Here is a 22,842-nt window from a genome sequence, read left to right on the forward strand (position 1 = left end):
TTTGTTAGTCTTGATAGAGTTTTAATTTTAGTTCATTATATGTTTTTTAGTTTAGTTTGACGTCCATTTTCACATTTTTATTAAGGGTCCAACTGAAGCCCTTTTCTGAGTGCGGAATTTTCTCGCTGTTTCAATGACCCATTGGTAGCCTTCTGTGGTTTTCAGCATTTGGTCGGGTTGTTTTCTCTTTGACACATTTCCAATATCGTTCTCTATTTTATTCACCTGAATTTAATACATTTTGGGCAAGATTCAATATTAATATGTTTTGGACATATTAGAAAATCAAAAACCAGTTGAAATTATTTTCAACACAACATGTAAATTTGGGTTCATGTTGAAATAATTTTTATATTTCTTCACCTCAGGGACTTTTGGACCATTGTGAAAAAAAAGAAATGTGTTATTTTAGTATGGTTGTAAATCATATTTCCATGTAAGTGATACAAACTCTTCTTAGTCTCTAATGGTCAAGATTTATACACACATACATGTATATGCAGTTCCTTATATCGATGATATCTGTCCAACATTGAAATCACGAACTCCTTTCTAAGAACAGTACCGATTCATGACACTTCTATATTCAGTAATTAATTTTTTTTTATCGAGAACATGCGAAAATGGGCCATGATGAAAACAAAGCCAGTATTGTTATCTTTTTTTTTATTTAGAACAAACTACACAATTTATAGCCATGTTGTCAACATAAGGAGGACAGGCCAAAGATCCACACTTGGTCCGGGTAGCATACAGTAAATGACCATTTTTGTCATCTTTCCCAGCTTGAAGAAATTCGGGATGACTATCAAGACAAATAAAGGATGACGGTTTATGGGTGTAAGCGCCAGATGCCAATATACCGTGATATTCCATTTTCCAGCCGGCATCACAAGTAATTCTGCCAGGTATCATTATAGTTGATGAAGTATTCGTGCTTCTGCATAGTGCACAAGGGGCATCTTCATCTTGTGCGCCATTAGCAAAGAAGTTTCCATCTTCGTACTCTGTTCCAACCAATAAGCTGCTACCGGGTCCTGTTCTATTGCTTAGTTCAGGATTGTTTGGGAGGCATAGCATATTAGCTGGGCCGCCATAATAATGAGACTGAAGATATTCTTGGCCTGCTGCAAAACCTTTAAAAAGATATACCTGTTCTTTGTTTTGTATATTGTGATAAGGAATAAAGGGATAATCAAAGATTGATTCCTAATCCAATATGTGTTATTGAATAGAAGAAGCAGATAATTAATTATATAAGTTTTTGTCCACCATAATAGATAATGAAAAATAATTTGGAACTTGTAATTATGCTTTATATATTTTTTTAGGTAGTATTATAATTTCTGTAAATAGGTTAAATCGATATCTTTGAATATGAAAAGTTGCTTAACAAATAATGTACAGTGTTCTAGTTTGTTAAATATAATTCATTTGGTCAGTCTAGAGGATTCTTCTGGGTAGTTTTCTAGAATAATGAAATATGGTATTTAACACCAATGTTTTAGTTTTATTTTCCTCCTGACAAAAACTATTTATATTTGGATTTTCATTAACCTTTCTACAAATCATGTATTAATTAATCTCTTCCCTATGACTGTTACTTTAAAGCTAGTCAGTATCAAATGATTCGATTGATTAAACCACCATAATTATTATGTTTCTAATTTGTAACAAACCTGTAATTTGTCAGACAGGTGCATTTGTTTATAAAATGAACTATCGTCAAAACTTTTTTCTGTAATTTGTCATATATAAAAGAAGTAATAAAAAATTAGTAGAAAAATTCATGCCACCGCCCCCTCTCTCAACTCCACTCTGAAGTAACTGTATCATAACAAAGTCAATGTGAGACTTTCTTTGAGATATCATTGACACAAATGATGCCCCCGCAGATGTAAAGTATTATATTGAAATACACAAAGTTGAGCACGGGTACACAAAGCTTTTAGTTCACTGTAGGACTACCTCTCATACAAATAAATACTCCAAAAATTACAAAGTTTAGCTTTCTCCCAAAAGAGCAATTATTTGAATAAAAAATCTAGACCCTGACCACATGCAAACCTTCAATATATGTACAACAGCCAGCAAAGTGAAAAATTCATAGCATTTAAACCGTAAGAGAAGTTATTCGAAAATGCTATGCACCTCTTATGCAAGTATATACTCCAAACATGACAAAATTCAACTATCTCCGAAAAGAGCAAATATTGATAAAAATCTAAATCCTGAGCACATGCACACAACAATATCTGTACAAAGGGCCAGTAAAGTGAACACTTCCTAGGACTGAAACTGTAGGAGGAGTTACGCAAAATAACTATATACCTATAATAGGACAGACAGAAGGACGAACGGACAGACGGGAGGACGAGCAGGGGTATTTCAATATGCCCCGCCAACTTTCATTTACGGTAATAAAAGTGAAATTTTGATAAAATTTAGTTGCTTTTGTAATGTACATGTATTATGCTGCCTAAAATTAAAATATTTAGAGAAAGAGTTAAAAGTATTAATAGAATGGATGTTTTGCTATTTTTTAACTGGAAGAGTATTAACTTTGTTTTGTTTAAGACTGCGCTTGCAAAACCCACATGCTATCATAGATCAGAATATTTATCAAATAAAAGTATTCCAAAATGAAAATTAAACCTTTAAGTATATGATATTAGCTATAGAGTACCTGTGTATAGTATTTCTGTGTTAATGCCGCTACATTGTTTACGTCCCCAGCGAATATACGTTGATCCTCTATCTGGAAAGGAAATTAAAAGGATATTTTTAATAACACTGTTATAATAATTATGGAAGAGGGAAGAAAGATACCAAAGGGACAGTCAAACTCATAAATCTAAAATAAACTGACAACGCTATGGCTAAAAATGAAAAAGACAAACAGACAAACAATAGTACACATGACACAACATAGAAAACTAAAAAATAAACAACACGAACCCCACCAAAAACTAGGGGTGATCTCAGGTGCTCCGGAAGGGTAAGCAGATCCTGCTCCACATGTGGCACCCGTCGTGTTGCTTATGTGATAACAAATCCGGTAAATAGTCTTAATTGGTAGATCACATTCATGAAAGGGAAAGGGATTGTAGTTACGACGTAAGGAACATATCTGATATCATTTGTGAAACGGTTATTCCATAACGGTCAACCAACTCGTGATGGCGTCCGTAAAATTTACGAAGGGATGATTTCAACTTCACCATTTTGAACTCTTGGTTTAATAGCTTCCTTTATGAGCAGCAACCCTCTAAAAAAAATCATGATAGGAAATGCAAGCACGGGAATATCGTATCAATTGGTAGATATATACCCCGTATGCAGATGCTGCAGGAATGTTGCTACTTAGAAATGGAAAGTTCACAATTGGAAAGCTGAAATCATCAAAAGTTTTGTTTTCAACCGACCCTCATTATCAATTTCTAGATGTAAGTCAGGATATGAGGCCGACTTAACTGTATCTTTAGTATCCTTTATCTCTAGTTCGATGGGATCCTTCGATATATATCAGTGAAGTAGGGGTATATTGAAAAGTAAAGAAAGGAAGGGAGGAATTTTCAAACTGACAAGCAAAAAAACACCTTTAATGTATATTGTCTATCATAATATTCTAATAGTCTAGAAATAAGTTAATTTCCTGTTTTGTCGCAACCATCTATTCTATTAACAAAATATTTTACAAAAGAGCGAGGTATTATAGTTTAGCCATTCAACTTTGAAAGTGTTTAAATCGGTTAGGGTCCCTTTTCCCAGCACCTACGCCTCGCACTTATATATACCCCTCCACATCAAGAAAGGCGTACATACGTACTAGAAACAAACAAAGCCAATCAAAGAAATATGGTTTGTCTCCTCCATTCCTTATTTTGAAATTGGTAGGTGGAATTGCCCCCTTCTCTGGCTCATTACAATCCCACCCCAGAGAACAAAACAGATAGGCTTTTTCTCGGTTTTATGGGGGTAGTGATTGATTTTGTGCTTTCACAATTCGAATTATATATAAAAAAAAAAAAACCTGAACATGAAGAGATTTCATGACCGATTTAAAATATGAAATCATTCTGTCCAGTTGAAAAGTATGACGGAATGTCATGTTAATATTTGAGAAATTCAACGTATCGTCAAACAGAAAGTAAATGTATACATGGTTTTGTTTATCTTGCTTCTTTCTATACCGGACGGATTGACACAAAACAGTTTTCTAACTTGTGGCAGGCGCATAATGTGACGGAGTTGAGAATGTTAGTAAGCGCTTAACCCTATAATAACCTGGGACAATGGTGTAAAAGTATTTCTTTAGCATAATATGTTTATGTTTCATTAAAAATTAATACTTCATATAAGTTACAGCAAGAAATCTTATTTCAATTTGCAGCAAAAAAAAAAATTGTTAGGTACTATGTAAATCTATCTTTTGGTACACAAAGACATGAGTCATACAAATCGTCAAATCAAAAGACTGACCATAAACACAGGTTAAATGGTTGCTTTGTCAGATTTATTTTATTTTTAAAAATCAATTATAGCGAAAATATGAAAACAATCATCTTACCAGAATTTCTTTCTTTTTCGTGTGTTAGCTCTGTTTGTAGGTGTGTTATGGTTGACTGCATATTGGTATTTTGTGTTCGTAGTTGGGCTACAGTTGACTGCACATTCTGTAGTTGTTGGGTTAGGCGAACCACGTCCTGCATTGATTTCTCAAGGTTAATAAGCCTCGAATTGATAACATCTGGATCATTGAGTAGGAGGCGTTTGTGCTGGACCTCGTCAACTGTATTCACCAGTTTCAATTGAACAATCCACAACGAAAACAATACGGTTAAAGTTGCCATTATGAACACATATGCAATTGACTTCGATTGTAAATGTTTAGGTATTGTCAAGATAAGAAATCAAATCTTGAATATGGTCACATATTGTGTAATGCAGAGGCATGTTCTAGATAAAAGCTTCCATTTCAATAATCAGCCTTTATTTTTAGCATTGTACTTATAAATCTCTCGCATTTCATGTTCTCTTTTCTATACCAAGCCAGGTTGTTGTCAAATATTTGTAAAAGTTAATCGTATATAAACTGTCTTATTGTGATCAGGAGATTGTTGGTTTATTTTAAAGTAAGATTAACTACCATGGTTTTTATTGCGTGTGTTAAATGATTGTTCTGGCTCCTTAATATATTGCAAACAATTTACGTGGTAGGAGCTATACAAAATGGGTAGTTTCTACAAGTTACATTGCATAATAAAAAGTGAGTCTTCCAAGTGGAAGGGCTATTATAATTCTTGTTGTGCCGATTTATTGCTAAAAGCCAGTCATACTGTTGCTTTTATTCATTGTACTTAAACTAGTAGACTAGAAAGAATTTTTATTTATAATACATTGATGGAAAAGAAAAGAAAAACACTTACTAATTTATTCACAACACTATAAAATAATTACAAAATTCTGTTATAATTCAATTAAAATGTTGCCTATCTATTTAAAGATTATTATAATTGGCTTCATCAAAACACTATTTATTAGTGTCTTAGATAATCAAGAATTTCCACAACCAACTATTTATTTGGAATTATCACATACATATCTGCATATAAACATATTTTTGTTTATTACTATTTGTTTTAATCTTATTTTATTGAATTACTATAAATTGTCGTAGCTCTCCCTCTTATCATTTATTTATTTATAAAATGCATGGATGAAATATTCTCTCTTACAAAAAGTTATTATTTTGCATTTGATGCGAATAAACTGAAGTAAAACATTTCAATTATAAACAAGACTATCTATGTTTAGCCCCAGTTTTAACAGAAGGTTTCTGGATGAACCATACATTTTATATGTACTTCTTGAATGCACTGGTGCTCTATAAGATGAACATGTTGTTGCTCAAAATTAGAGGGGGTACTCCTCTTATAAATACAGCATTTATCCTTCGAGTAGTAGTTTGAAATCTTTATTTAGAAGTCAATTGAAATATAACATAAATCCTTCGAGCACTAGCTAGTTTGGCTGACATCCTTATTCTGCTGTCATTTAAAATACATGCTCAGAATCTGAATGTCAAGAGGAAATCTACATGAACAGAGATTGAATGCATCAACTTTAACAAAGGGTCTTAAAGGCACCGTCAAAATATATTTACTATAAGCGCAAAAGATGGCAGATATTACCGTATATAAAACTAGCTTTCATAAAAATAAAATAATACCCCAACTGTGTTGCTTCAAGTGCTATTATCTCGATATCGATCAGAAATAAAAATATTCTGATTGAGTTGTTTTGATTGAATGAGAGAATATGTAAAATTCTCGTGAACTATATAAATACAATCTTAATAAATAATACAAAACAAAAAACGACGGTTATAACTTCTTCGTGGAAAAGTAACCTACGATAAATTTGGCATTTCGTTTTAAGATCCCCATTTGGTATAAAGCTCTTTGCGTCTTCATGACCTCTACATTTTAGGCTTTCAAATGTTTTGGGTTCGAGAGTTCGAGATGAAGGTATTTCCAGTTAAGCACTTCGAATGTAAATGATATAAAGTGTTATTGTAGATATCAGATATCAACACACTCGCTGGCTAACTGAAAAATAAATCAGTAGACCATTTTATTTTATTTGATAAAAGCTTACCTGTGACGTGTAATTGGCATAATCAAAACAATATGTCAACATAATGCACAGTTGAACTCAACAGATACTCCGACCGGACTATCGTTTTCGATGTTATGTGGACCATAAAGTTGGGTTAAAAAAACTAATTTGGAAAAAACATTTAGAATGATCCTATCATAGGGAACTTGTGTACTAAGTTTCAAATTGATCCAACATGAACTTCATCGAAAGCTACTTTAAGCAAAAACTTTAATATGATGCAAGACATACGGATGTACGGACTTACAAACGGACGTACGAATGAACGAGCAGACCGAAAAAAAAATGACAATGCCCTTAGTGGGGTATACAAATTTGGGCCTTTTTTAGAAGATAAAGATACAGCCTCTTTTAACGTACAGTCAGTAATGTGGAATTTTAAATAAATAAACATATATTCACAAGTCAATTCATTAAATTCAGTTTCATTTTCCATCTGTTTTCTGAAATATCAACGATTTCGCTGTATGATTCGTTAATACGTAATTGTTCCTGTTTTTGAGCAGCTTGCACTGAATCCGTGAACGTTTTTGATTGTTTTAAAACTTCGTCAATCTTTTCCAATTTAGAAACAATTTATTATCCCATCGTTTTGCACTCTCCTCATATATTTCTGTTTTATGTTCCAAACGAACAAGATTTTCCAATACATTTTCCTCAAAATAAAATTTTGAACATGTAAGCAAATATACCGGTTCAGATCCAACTGAACTAGATAAAGCATTTATAAACAATGACCACAAGAAAATAAGCGGTAAGATCGCCATTTTTGTGTAAGTTTTGAAAAAACTGGTAAAACATGAAAATGTGTAAATGAGACAGAAGAACTTGTTTTGAGTTTATACTTCATCATTAATCTATTTTCTTTTTATGATATAACATGCTTCTTAAATTTGTTCCGTTCAATTTAACAAGTATAAGCTATAATTGCTTTCTTTGATCTTAAAAGGATAATAAAGGTTTTCATAATCGTATCATGTAAATTTCCCATGAATATTAAGTGAAGTTTTCATCATACATACATGCAACAGACTAATACCGATATCTGCTTCTTATCATCTCTTTGCAATTGTGAGTCTCAGTAAAGATAAACTGTGATAGTAGAAATAAGAAGATATGAGGGTCAATGTTCTCCCAGGAAACAATGAGTAAAAAGTTAGCAATTAAACGTCAAAGTACGGTTTCAGCACCGGGCCTTGGCTCACACTGACCAGCAAGCTATAAAGGACCAAAATGACTAGTGTAAAACCATTGAAACAGTAAAACAAACGGTCTAAACAATGAATGAGGTTGTTAAATTTGATATGTGCCTTTTGTGCTTTTTTCTTAAATATTTGATTGTTTTTATTGTGATTAAGATTATAACAAGATGTTGACTGCTGTATCCCTAATTTTGATTTCTTTACTCATTATGTCTGTTTGTTTTGTTCACGCGTCGCTGTCAATTTAATGGAATTTGCTACAACTGTCGTACGATTGAGAGGTTTAGCGCTATAAAACAAGGTTCTATCCGCCTTTTTATGCATAAGAAAATGCCAGTTTCAAGTCAGCAATATGACAGTTGTTATCCATTCGTTTGGTGTGTTTGAGCTTATGATTTTGCCATTTGATAATGGACTTTCCGTTTCCTTGGAGTTTTTGGTACAAGTATTATTGTGATTTAACTTTTTTCTAATCTGAATAAAAACGAGAAACGAAAAACTCTAATGAACCACACCAAGAAACGACAACCACTGAAAAATAGGGTTCTTTGTCACCTTAACTGAAAAATAATAAACTCAATATTATAATTGAAAACCGCAGAGGCTTGAACGATATTCAATGCATATGAGAATTACTTGATTTTCCTTTTAAAAGCAAAATTGACCTAAAAACTGATGAACATGTAGTTTCCATATTTCAGTTGTTGTTTTTCTTAACTATGTTGGAATAGTTTATGTGTAATGAGCACATTCCTGTTAATATAACCCGTACAGTGTTAACATGTACGCGCGTAATTGTGTTTTAATTGAGAAGGAAGTATTGTTGACTACATTGATCTAACAAGCATTTAAAAAAAAAAACCCAAATAATCCCTAATTTCATAATCAGATTTAAAATTTTATTGCAATAAGTCTTATGATTGAAAAGTTTTTTTCTTGGGTACTACGGCATTTTAAAATTGGCAGTGAATTTGGTAAAATGCCAAAATTTTGCAATCTCTAATTATTTAACTTGGGCATGCTTATAAATAATAAAACAGAAATTTAAATGGTAAATGCATTTTGTGTTTTATCATTTAACTGGCATACATATCATAGCTTCAACTGATTTAATTTCCTGTGAGAAAAAAAACCCACAAAATTCTATAAAAGAAAATGCCATCCAAACTGTACTAAATAGTAAGAGTTCTCAATTCAAACGTCTTTTTCTCGTTGACTCCACTTAATTCATTTTTTTTCCTTACAAAATAAATAGACTATAATTATGCTGTTTAAAGTAGCTTGACTGTCTACAACAAATGTAAATGTTAGCCGATAATTTTTTTTTTAAATGTTTGTCAAACATAACGACATTTCTGGTTTTAATAATTCAATCTTCAAATTTCAAGTTTTAGATGTTTCTAATGCATTTGAATCCTACATGTACTTGGTAAAATAGGCATAAATCCAAAACGTTTTTTGCAACATACCAAAAAAGGATGCTCAGAAAAAAATCGGTAACATATTTGTACAAAAATAGTAATTATTATTATTCACTTCTTTGGTTTAAAATAATTGGACTTAAAATTTTAGTTTCTTAATAGTTTATCAAGGTATAGACGAACACTGAAGAAATGTTTTCTTTAAATCATATTTGAACTGTCACACTGACCAATGAGCTGACGATATCATCTGGGATTGATAATCATTCAGCAGCGGCATAAAGCCAGTGCTTAAAATATGCGAAAAACAGTTCATAAATTGTATGCGTTTGAAGCGGTTATCTGCATTTACCTTTATCAGAAACGCTCAAAGCCTTGAAAAACGAGCTTTTATCAGTACCAAATCAGGTGAAGAGTTTAATATATGACAAAACAGACCATGCAGCATAAGCATAATAATCAAAATCAATCTGAGATTAATATGTTGGACAAGATCTGATTACCCTTCAGGAGCACCTGGGATCACCCTGAGATATGGTCGGGTTTCAGTTTCTCAGTCTTTAGTTTTCTATGTTGTGTATTTTGTACTATTGTTTGCTTCTTGGTCTGTTTCTTTTTTAACCATGGCCTTGCTAGTTTATTTTAGACTTATGAGTTTGAAAGTCCCTCTGCTATTTTTCACCTCTTTTTTATAGCCCGAGGAAATTGGAAATATGTTTGTTAATAGTTTCTTGCCAATTTACGATAAAGCGCTGATATGGTAAGAAAAGCTATCACCAATCAAATGCGGACCGATATACCACCAGCAGCTGTATCAACCCAATGCTTTTAAAATATGAACATACATTTGTATGAATAGTATGAGTTCAGAGCGGTAAATTATTAAGATTTCTACATGTATTGATTATGAACTGATCAAACTTATTACATCCTTCTGTTACAGACTTTTTTTTACGTCTCCGGTTATGCGAATTATAATGAAATTGAAATGCATTGTGTGAGGATGAATGTCTATAATATAACATAGTCATATATACAACTTAGGTGTAATTTCGTCCATGCGAGTTACCAATTTCCCTCTATATGTCAATGTTTTTTACCTGTTTGAATTATTTTCAATACCACATTAAATTTATTTTGAAGGAATAGCAAATATCAAGTGCAAGAAGTCAAAGTGAGAGGACAGGTGTTTCCGGGTAATATGTTGAAATTTTGTTTAAAATATCTTCATTTCTGAAATTAATGGATCAATATATTAAACAAAATTGACATGTGTTATGTTTAGTATGTTTGTAAATCATGTTATGGTTTTATGTTTTGAAGGCAGACAATTTTTGGTCATAGCTATAGGCTCCATGTTAGCGATATAAACTCTTCTCCTCTTTTTATGAAGATGTATAAATGAACCAAAATGTAATTTTCCATATCGATGCTATCCGTCCAACATTAAAATCTCGCGCACTCATTTTAAAGAAAAGAAAGAGTGTTCATAAGAGCTACGATTTAATACACTGCTATATCCAGAATATGCAATATATGATCATGATGAAAACAGAAACAATCATTGCCATATTTTATTTAGAGCAAATGACACAATTAATAGCCATATTGTTAACATAAGGAGGACATGCCAAAGATCCACACTTTGTACGGGTAGCATACAATAAATGACCATTTTTGCTATCTTCTCCAGCTTGTAAAAATTCTGGGTGACTATCAATGCAGATATAGGATGATGCTTTGTGGCCATAGGCCCCTGATGCCAATATTCCGTTATATTCAATTTTCCACCCGCCATCACATGATTCCCTTCCAGGTATCATTATAGATGATGAAGTGTTTACGCTTCTACATAGTGCACATGGAACATCCTCATAGGCTGCACCATTAACAAAGAAGTTTCCATCTCGGTACTCTGTTCCAACCAATATGCTGTTTCCTGGTGTTGTTCTGTTGCTTATTTCGGGATTTTTTGGGAGGCAAAGCATATTAGCTGGACCGCCATAAGAAGAGGAATGAGCATATTCTGAGCCTGCTGCAAAACCTAAAAACATAGTAGATATACTTTGAACGTCGTTAATATAATAAAGATACGGCGTAAAACTGTTTCCTGATCGAATAACATACTTTCACATTTATACATTACGTTTATACTTTATACGATTACATATATTTGCAATTAAGTAAGAAACATTATAATCATCTTGGTATTATTGATACATACAGAATCTGTATAAAATTAATTTTTGGCATTGAAAATTTTGTAAATATTTAAAATTGTTTCAAGGTGAAAAGACGACATAAATGTTATATAAGTAATGCTTATCATTATAAGACCTTATTAGTGTGACATACATTTATGTGTGACAAATATTGATCAAATGTATGAATATACAGAAGATAAGACATCTTCAAATAAATAAAGACAAACCCGCATTTTGACATGATGTATTTAACTTATAATCATTGGCTTTAAACTGTGAAACTCTATAAGGTCTATACTTTGAGTTATTTGTTTTTCTACTATTTTTTTTTTTACTATTTTGTTTTACTTCGTGCGAGAGTTGAACCCTTGTTGATAGTCAAGCTTGTTAAACGACCCCCTAACGCCAGAATGATTTTTGTGGCTGTTAATGCGTAAATAATCATAAATATAAACAATCAAAAGATCTTTAAGAAGAATTTACAAGCTGAGAAGTACGTAGGCAGTCAGTAAACCAATAGGATTAAGTGGAAGTTTGGGGTTGAAAGCAATCAGTTTTAAAATCTTTACGATAGTCGCAGGCTACACAGTTGTTCTAAAACTGTAATTTCCCTCGGGAATGGTCGCATTCATTTCAGCAGGTAGTATGTAATTGTTTGCTGTCTTCAATGTGTAAGGGATCGACGTGGTATCTCATAAACTTCCGAATAAGGATTTGGAGCTTTGATTGTGGTTTTTACGTTTGGGTCTCATATAAAGATTTGACATTGAAGCATCTCAGATTCCGTGAAATTAGATACATTATACGTAAAAAGCGTTACAAATGATCTTTTTTGTCATTGGCAATCATACAACAACTCTTTATTTTATTTTTAAAATAATCGTTAATAAGCTAGTTTGATCACCAATCGGGTCAATCGCCATCTGAAATTAAGTCGTCCAGAAAATGAAAAAAATTATTTGATGTTATGCTTTACAAATAAAAAAAAAAGTAATGACGGCTTCTGAACAAATTGTGTTTAGTCTTGTTATGTGTTTGAAATATATATTTTCATCATTTATTTTTATATTTCGTCAAACTATATACACACAGTGGTTTTCATTGTTCCTTAATAACGCTGACTTTGTGAAAATTTTGCATCTTTTTTTCGAACTACAGGTGTGTTCAAAAAGATTTTTTTTTTATTCGGGCATTTCTGGACTTTCATTGATAATCTGTTTGGTAATAAATTGCTTTTTATTTTATGTTAACCAAATTGTTATTTTTATCAAATCTTTTGATTAGCATGGTTTGTTGGTCAAGAAAAATAATAATTCCTTTCAAGTTGTTTCATCACATATATTGATATCATATAATCTAACTACAAGTACTCCTATTTTAGCACATACTTACAACTTCTTGTCCAATCAAATTGCTTGAATATACCTTCATATTTTCATAGAACAGTGTACATGTACATACTTTTCCCGTGTTTTAAGTAACTATGCATGAATGACCACAATGATAAGATATTCTTTTATCTTTATCAAGTGTTAAAAATAAGCATTGTTATTTTTTGGAAAAATGCTTTGTTCAAGATCCTGCCATTAAAATCTTTGGACAAAAAAAAATGTTGTTGACAATTGCAAGTTTCTTTCATTAAAAATTTTCAGTTCAAAGAAGAACACAATCGTTGTTTTCTTAAACTTCTTTTGCAATACTAGTTTTTCTATTTAATCAGATTTGCATGAATTTTTTTAAAAACAAATGAGCTCATTTAGTGTGTGCACACATAATGTATTGCTAACCTGATCGATGTTAAAAGAGTTCGTTGTACTTAGTTGCATATGTCGAATTTCTATTCCGTATTATTTGTAAATGTTACAATATGTAAAATACAATAATTTGTTATGTTATGTTATATAGTTAAACTATTAATTTCCAATTCTACTATAAAATAATTAAGTACCTGTGTAAAGCATCTCTGTATTGACACCGCTACATTGTTTACGTCCCCAGCGAATATACGTCGACCCCCTGTCTTAAATAAAAATAATCATAAGGTCCGAAAATTTCAATAAAACGCAATAGATTTCGATAAAGAATATAAATTGTCAGCAAACTGCATATTCCAAATATTAGACAATCCATGATTATTTAATTAAAGCTTTTTTTTTTATATAAATCAACCCTTTACTTTCAAAACCATAGTTATTTAAATTTATAATTAATAATTTATAAAGAACATAAGAAATTTTACACTCTTTACCGTTTATAATTCTGCCCCAAAAATTTATCATACGAACTTTTGCATAAAAAAAATAATTGGAGTCTGTCTAGTTCAGCATAAATTAGACAGTCTTTGGTTGATTGCTTCAAATGTAAAATGGCTTTACAAAATATTCTAACAAGTCAAAGTTTTCAAAACCCCAAATCTCTGACCATTATTACAAAATAGATACACCAGCCTTATCAAAGAGATCTAGTTGACATGCAATAGATAAATTATTAATTCTACTCTTCTACAAGATAGAATACATAGCTTTTATTCCTTTGGACCGGACCGTTACTGACCATAAGCGCGTTAACAATAATTAACCTTTACATTTATTCAGAAGATCATAGTCACATTAATGATTTATTTACTTTTATATATTATGAATTAAGAAGGCTTGCACTATGTAAAAACTCTTCATTAATTATAAAAGATGTCGTCTAGAGTGTCCATAGAAATTAGATGATGTGGTATGAGTGCAAATGAGACAACTCTCCTTCCAAGTCACAATTTGTAAAAGTTAACCATTATAAGTCAAAGTACGGCCTTCTAAGCGGTGCCTTGGCTAACACCGAGCAGCGAGCTATAAAGTGCCCCTAAAATGACTTGTGTAAAACCATTCAAAAGGAAAACCAACGGTATAATCTATATAAGAACGAGAAACGAGAAAACTTATGAACCACGTAAAAAACCTGACAACCTATGAACTAAGGACATGTGCAAACAAATGCAGCAGGTCTGAACGTTTTATCTGGCGCCAACATTCACCTTAACACGAGACAATGGTGTAACATAACGACATAAAATGAAACACTACAAAACATTAATTGAAAAAGGTTGAACTATTCTAAGTATGAATACTAACCTTTTTCAGACAACAGTTAGACCATGAAAACCCAATTAGCAAACAGTTTAATTATATACCACAGAAGAATATATCAGAACAAAATAGTATAAAATAACTTGTCCAAACAACCAGTCACTTATGGACCACCCAAAAAGAGCTTGGTGATAAGGATCTTTAACGTGCAAAAAGCATGTTGCTCCCTGGACACGTGACTCAGGATTTAACGTCCTCATCCGACGGACTAGTCTTCATTTACTCCATAATGTGACTTATGATCTGCAACTCGAATGGTACAAATTAAAGAACAGAAACTACTTACAGTATTAATATGTTTTTTTCTTAATTACTTCTCTGATTGTGAATATTCACGATAACGAATTTGAGGAAAAAAACTGAATACGAGTCTAAATTAATGAGAATTGTGACAGTAACTCAACCCAAACCCAAAAGATACATTTATATGAGGTTCTTGACTTTGGCGTAGCAAATGCATACTTACCATGCAACAAAGCTGTTTGCAATTGTCCTATGGTTGACTTCATTGTATGTACTTCTTGGGTTAAGCGAACCACGTCCTGCATTGATTTCTCTAGATTAACCAACCTCGAATTTATAACATCTGGATCATTCAGTAGAAGACGTGTGTGACGGTCCTGTTCTTCTGCACTCACAATTCCAGTTAAGACTATGTACAGCAAAGACAGAACGGCGGTTAAATATGTCATCATTCAAAATGGAAACGAATACGTATATGTATGAACTGTGACAGTACTTTATGTAACAACAATCTCAAGATAAGAAATCAAAATTAAGTAGGGTCACTGATTGTGCATTACATATGAACAATTGTTCTTGATACAAGGCCCTCCATTTAAATATAGTATTTTGAAGTTTAAAAGGTTTGGAGAATGTAACAAATCTAAAATGATCACTTTAAGAAGTCACCCGTTAGAAAACTTTGAATTTTTCAAAACACTAAGGATTTTCTTATCCCAGGCATAGATTACCATAGCCGTATTTGGCACAACTTTTTGGAATTTTAGATCCTCAATGTTCTTCAACTTTGTACTTGTTTGGCTTTATAATATTTTGATATGAGCGTCACTGATGAGTCTTATATAGACGAAACGCGCGTCTGGCGTACTAAATTATAATCCTGGTACCTTTGATAACGTTTTGATCCCAGCATCGTAAAAACAGCTGCAAGGTAACACCTTTTAAAGTCATTGAAACGAGTGACTTGAGCAAAATAATGTCAAAGCACTTCTCGAACCAATGCATGTCACGGTATATCATAAACTTAGTCTTCTGTGATCGATTTTATCATATTTTATGCATCCATAACGTTTAATCGTCAAAAAAACATTTCACTCGGTCTGTTTTGATGGGAAAATATGGCAGTTAATTAATTGTCGTGTTTTGAAGCCGAAGTTTACCGATTGTCGCCTTAGTATACAATCATCAAATAAGCATGTATTTTGAGACTAGCATGCGTAAAACATGTACAATAAGATATAGTTTATTTCGATGACGGAGCGATGCGTATTGCAATCACCGGATTTTTACGAGAAAGGTCATGCTAAGGTAACTGCATACGGAAAACATGTCTGGGAAGCCAATAATTCAAAGAAAGTAAATTTCTTCTAAATTTTGATAAATTAAAGAATTTTTTTGAAAAAACGTGTGAAAAAAAGAAGATATTTCATTTCCATCAGTTTTATTATAAAAAAAAACTAGCCAGTTACTTATAAGACATGTGCATTATTTTTTTAAATTTGGAGTTTCATGACTATAATATCCAATGATGTTTTATATCTATGAGAAATTATACTCAAAGACAAGCGATAGATTATTTATAAGTAAAAATTGTTCTTATACTTTTATTGGATATAAAACCTTTCAAATTTTAAAGACTGAAGATATCTTTGAACCGTTTGTGTCCACATTATCTTTTATATTCATGGTTATGTGGAGCTCGGTAAAGTATATACACTTCGTATGTCTTTGTCTATTGTTGAAGGTTGTATGTAGTAAATCTATAATAAGAAGATATGGTATTATGCAAATTAAACGACAACTCAAAAGAGTCGAAATGCCCTTCAAACAACCACAGGTCACCGTCCGGCTTCAACACTCAGAAAGAGCCATTTCGTATAGTCAGCTATAAAAGGCCCAAAATTGACAAAAAGGGAAACAATTCAAACGAAAAATGTAACAGTCATGATTATGACGAAAGAACAATAGAAAAACAAACATAACATATAGCATACAACGACAACCAACAACAAACCCACGAGCACCAAACTTTACACACTGCAACATCACAACACAAGAACACACCGTAATAACAACTGGTAATGGACCGACCCACCAAATTAGCACGATGCATAACAACCAATAGAAAGACACAAATTATCGACACAAGAACATCTGCATCCATCTAAAGCTACTTATTATTTATGATTATACATTCATGATTCAACAATTTATAAGTCATGTGATTGACTAGATTGCATTCAGCAAGGAATTAAACCGATAACGTGTAGTCATCCATAACAAAATGAAAGCCATTCAAATGCGAAAATCAACCGACTAGTTTTGATAAAACAAAAAAAAAAACTATGACAGTTTAGGCCAGTGCTGAAATATATGTGAAAAAAACCACTTCATAAATTGTACGCGTGTGAAGCGCTTGTATCCATTTACTGTCATCAGGAGCGCTCAAAGCGTAATAATTGAAAGACAGATTTTATCAGTATACAAGAAGTTGAAATCTGAAGTCAACTTTGCCCAAGGAAGTAGAAATACAATTTCTTAATGATATTTGAATTTATAAAGACAAAGTGAGGAAGGAATGATTTAAAATCATGTTGGTACCGAAGCACAGACTACTGAATTGATGAAACCATCGGCATGTGTTTATTCTCAAGCAGCAGTATCAAACTATGAACGGTAAGGTTCATCAAAAGGAATTGAAAAATATGGCCGAACGCGTGTTAACACAACAAAATCTTCTATGAGTATTGACAAACTGATGCATCTTGGAAAGTTTTAAGGCAAAGCAGGACATAGATATATAACATTAATATGTAGTCTATGTTTCAGAAAATGAAAAACCTACCTGATTTTGATGTGAATTTTTTCCAGTCTGCAGAAAATAGCAATATAAACTATTAAAACACATGAGTTTCGTTTTATACAGTCAACTCAGTTTAAATCACCTATTGGTTGTCGATGTCTATTATCAATCAGTTGTTCAGTTAAACCAATACTACTCACAACATTTATTATATGAGGGGAACTTCTCAATCCCTTTCCCCAACTTAGTGTTTTAACCTTCTGCAGGAATGAAAAAAAAAAATGAAAAGCAACATCCAGAAAACTTTGTTATTTTCGGAAACATAAAAAGCATTTAAACTTAAATTATCTAGTTCCACCCATGGATTAAAACTCTTCCAGGTGCACAAATGTGTCTGTACTCAGAGTAAAATGTGTATGGCAAATAAGGCCATATTAGCCAAAAATTTATGATGAACCGTAAAGAAAATGAGATCAGAGCGCATTTCTGAATTTACCTTAATTTTTGGGAATAATTGCAAGTTCACAAAAGCAGTTTCTATGGTCTAATTTCATACAACTTGATTACATGATTTACAAATTATGAATCGAGAAATGATTTAAGTTCTGAATAATTATTATTATATTAACTACACTATGCTCATTATTATTACTTGTCGATTGACTGAAGCACATAAATTACTTTTATATGCAAAGTTTTTTATTTATAGACTAGATAATAGAAACGGGGAATGTGCATTTTCATTCCTACAGTAGCAAAACATGTTAAGATATAAAACATATATTAAACACAAATTCATTTATGTATATGGTATAAATGGCGAATATGATCAAAGTTTTTTTCTGAGTTTTAATTATCGTTATGTGTAAAGGAGTACGATGCATACAAAAGCACATCTGGATTCTGTGCATTATTATTTTAATTTTGATTACTTTGACTTGTTTCTGTATTGAGCTATGGATTTGCAAAATTTACGGATTTTTTGTGTTATTTAAGTTTGTAGTCCGAGATTACTCTGACGTCCAACGGCTGTTTTGCCAGACAAGCTGGGGCCGTGGGACCTCAGAGCTCGTCCCATATCAAAAAGTGGATATTTGCCCACCCAAAATAGATGCGCTGCTTCGTCGCTTCTGGTGCCGACTGACGGCTTTGGAATTATATAAATCGGGCATCAATCTGTTCATTTTTCATTTATCTTTTCATCTATGTAAGTTTCACCTACCTGCCAACCTTTATTTTTCCATATTTTAACAGTTTTCACAGAGACCCATCGATTTCTGCATTTTGACTTTCACTTTCAAATGGACGTCCAAGTTACGAGAGAGTTCGTGGCCTCGAGACTGAAATATGCAAATATATATATTTTTTCATCTCCTTTGTAGGAGATCGATGTTTAACATTTAGTAGCCAACCACGATTTTTCACCTCCTTTACAGGAGATCGGTATTAAGCATTTAGTTCCGACCACGAGAACAATCGGAAGCTCTCGGACATTTAGATAACTTGCATCGTAAATGAACGAGGTGTTACATTATGCATGATGACTCAACTTTTGTCATCAAACATTGTCATCATTTGCATAAATCATCACTGTTTTCTCGTGGTCACGTGATAATCTTTGAGAATGAAAGGCAAAATGCAGAAATCGATGGGTCTCTGTGAAAACTGTTAAAATATTGAAAATAAAGGTTGGCAGGTAGGTGAAACTTACATAAATGAAAAGATAAATGAAAAATGAACAGATTGATGCCCGATTTATATAATTCCAAGGCCGTCAGTCGGCACCAGAAGCGACGAAGCAGCGCATCTATTTTGGGTGGGCAAATATCCACTTTTTGATATGGGACGAGCTCTGACGTCCCACGGCCCCAGCTTGTCTGGCAAAACAGCCGTTGGACGTCAGAGTAATCTCGGACTATTAAGTTTGCTGTTACAATGTAAAATGTTAGAAATTATTATAAATTAAGGAATGAAAGCTCGGATAATTTCACGGATTTGGCTATACTTTTTGGACCTTTTGAATTATAGCTCTTCATCTTTTATATAAGCTTTGGATTTCAAATATTTTGGCCATGAGCATTACTGAAGTGATATGTATTGTCGAAATGCGCATCTGGTGCAGGAAAATTGGTACCGTTAATGTTATTAGATGTTAAAAATTGATTCGGCCTTTCTATGTTTTTAATTGATAAAATAATTCTGATTCTGATTTTCGTTTATCTTTATCTAGATCTTTCTCTTTTCTTTCTTAAAGTTTGGTTCCAAGAGTAGAAGAATGTGTATCAAAAGCAAAAAAACCACGTGTCTCTTGAAAAAAAGGGAAGTATTTTTTTCTTTTTATATAATTCATTATTTAAAAATGGCATTTAAATAAATGTACGCTCCATGATTTCTTCCTATGCTTTATTTAGAGCAAACAACACAGTTTATAGCCATGTTGTCAACATAAGGAGGACAGGCCAAAGCTCCACACTTAGTCCGGGTAGCATACAGTAAATGACCAGCTTTGTTATCTTGTCCATCTTGTAGAAATTCTGGATTACCGTCAAGGCAGATGTACGTCGATGGTTTATAAAAGGAGGCCCCTGATGCCAATATACCCTGAAATTCTAGTTTCCAGCCGCTATCACACGATATTCTTCCAGGTATCATTATGGATGTTGTAGTTTTTGCGCTTCTACAAAGTGCACATGGGACATCTTCAAATTCTGCACCATAACCAAAGAAGTTTCCATCTCGGTACTCCGTTCCTACCAATAAGCTGTTACTGGGTGCTGTTCTATTGCTAAGTTCTGGATTGTTTGGGAGGCAAAGCATATTAGCTGGTCCACCATAATGATAAGAATCTAAATACTCTTGGCCTGCTGCAAAACTTATGAAGCATCTAGTATATTTTATATTGTTTCATACTAGTACGGAAGAAATAAAATGAAAAAGTTTTCCTTACATATTTGCATATATGCATATTTTATACCTGGAATAATTCATTGCTTTGTGGCGGAAAGAGAGATGTTCTACATATTGTCATTTTTTGCAAAAATCCTTTTAATGTTGTGATTAAACCATCGATACAATATACATATCAGTAAAATATAACATGTTTTGTGTTTTAAATGATGATTATTATTAGTTACATAGTGTGCTAGTGACCTAATACGGTATATATGGGGTCAGTAAATTCCATATGGGGTGAAAGCGAAGCTCGAATGAACATTTGATAAATATGAGATATTTCTGAATATAAAATGTATAAATTTTTAGAATACTTATAAAATACAGAAATTACAAATTATTTAACAAAAAACAATTTGTGTTTATCTTTTAAAACAAGAAAGTTATGTCTTTCTTTCGAAAAAAAAAATACGGCCACAAATTTGAATTTTGATCAAATATACAAAATTTCGACCTCATTTTACTCAAATAGTAGCACATGAAGGTATATTATTTATAACATATTTAATCAGGTAAAAAATAGTCTATATGGAAATTTTTATCAAAATGTAAATACGGGATCAAACCTGTATCGTATGCCCTTAAGTCATTTCTAAGTAGCAACATTCCAGCAGCAACTGCATACGGTGTATATATCTCCCAATTGATACGATATTCCCGTGCTTGCATTTCCTATCATGATTTTCTTGATAGAGGGTTGTTACTCACAAGGAAGCTATTACATCAAGAGTTTCAAATGGTGAAGTTGAAATCATCGTTACGTAATTTTTACGGACGCCATCACGAGTTGGTTGACCGTTATGGAATAACCGTTTCACAAATGATATCGGATATGTTCCTTACGTCGTAACTACAATCCCCTTCCCTTTCATAAATGTGACCTACCGAATTAGACTATTTACCGGATTTGATATCTCATAAGCAACATGACGGGTGTCACATGTGGAGCAGGATCTGCTTACCCTTCCGGAGAAACTGAAGTCACACCCAATTTTTGGTGGGGTTCGTGTTGCTTACTCTTAAGTTTTCTATGTTGTGTCTTCTGTACTATTATTTGTCAGTTTGTCTTTTTATTTTTAGCCATGGCGTTGTCAGTTTATTTTCGATCTATGAGGTTGACTGTCCCCCTGGTATCTTTCGTCCCTCTTTAACGTTTAATTTTGTTTCAAGGCAAAATAACACAAACACCATAAGTCCCCTTTTTGGTTATTGAATTTAGAAAAATATAATAATTAATAAATAGGTATTCTTATTCAATTAAGAAAGAATTATAAATCCACCAAAGAACGTCCTTCCGATATTTATCTGGCCTGGCAGCCATCAACATTTGAAAGTTGTCTTACATATCTTAGTTAGGACTTCATATGTATTGTATATACTGTTCAACGGCAAACACCGAAAAAATAGCGTCGTTTTTAAAATTTGTAATCAATATCTCGATATGAGAATAGACTAACCAGAAAAAATATTTTACTTTAGGATCTCTTAATTAAATGAGATATACCTTTCGAGCTCAGCCTCGATCTAATAGTAAGTGAAAAACGTCAAATGTACGTCCATTATAAACAGTTATAAAGTTATTGCGATGTAACAGCTGAACCAAACATCAGGTCGTCCGACCGTCAACCTACAACTCTGTTTCAAATAAGCTCGGGACAAAACGGTAAAAATAAGTATACCAGAATACGCCGATCTCTGTCATATATGAATTACTTGGGGAAGTGTACATGTGTTTTCCAAAATCTGTTTTCCCCATTATTTTGAAATAGTTTCGCGTTTCTCTGTTTTGTAAGACCATAAATATACTAGAAATTACTTGTATTTGCTATTTACCAGTAATGCCTACGTAAATTTTAGGAGGAATCCCAATTCTACGAATTAGGCTTTGGATCAGTTGGTATGACTCTTTCCCCAACCATTCCTCTTTTTAAAGTGCCGTCCCTTATAAGTATTTCTTTTTAAAATGTCGGCACTTACACATATTTCTCGTATGTGTCAAGAATTACCTGTGTATAATATTTCTGTATCTACTCCGCTACATTGTTTACGTCCCCACCGAATATACGTCGATCCCCGATCTTTTTAAGAAATAAAAAATACAATCATTTAGATATGGAAATTATACCATAAGAGAATTGAATAGATATTTTTTCAAGGAATGATTAACACTATATGCAATATATGTGTATTCAACATCTCTAT

The 22,842-nt window shown here is 32.6% G+C and overlaps 2 long non-coding RNA genes across 2 annotated transcripts; both read right to left on the reverse strand.

Moving 5' to 3' along the window:
* Positions 1-661: 661 nt before the first annotated feature.
* Positions 662-4,905, reverse strand: LOC143047853 (uncharacterized). The gene is made up of 3 exons (XR_012969678.1): positions 4,571-4,905; positions 2,687-2,758; positions 662-1,136 (listed from the first exon to the last, which is right to left on the reverse strand). It is a non-coding gene; the product is annotated as an uncharacterized LOC143047853 (long non-coding RNA).
* A 6,169-nt stretch (positions 4,906-11,074) lies between these two features.
* Positions 11,075-15,251, reverse strand: LOC143047854 (uncharacterized). The gene is made up of 3 exons (XR_012969679.1): positions 15,109-15,251; positions 13,457-13,528; positions 11,075-11,348 (listed from the first exon to the last, which is right to left on the reverse strand). It is a non-coding gene; the product is annotated as an uncharacterized LOC143047854 (long non-coding RNA).
* Between the last annotated feature and the right edge of the window lie 7,591 nt (positions 15,252-22,842).

This window comes from Mytilus galloprovincialis, chromosome 10, assembly GCF_965363235.1.
Source record: "Mytilus galloprovincialis chromosome 10, xbMytGall1.hap1.1, whole genome shotgun sequence".
NCBI classification, from domain to species: domain Eukaryota; kingdom Metazoa; phylum Mollusca; class Bivalvia; order Mytilida; family Mytilidae; genus Mytilus; species Mytilus galloprovincialis.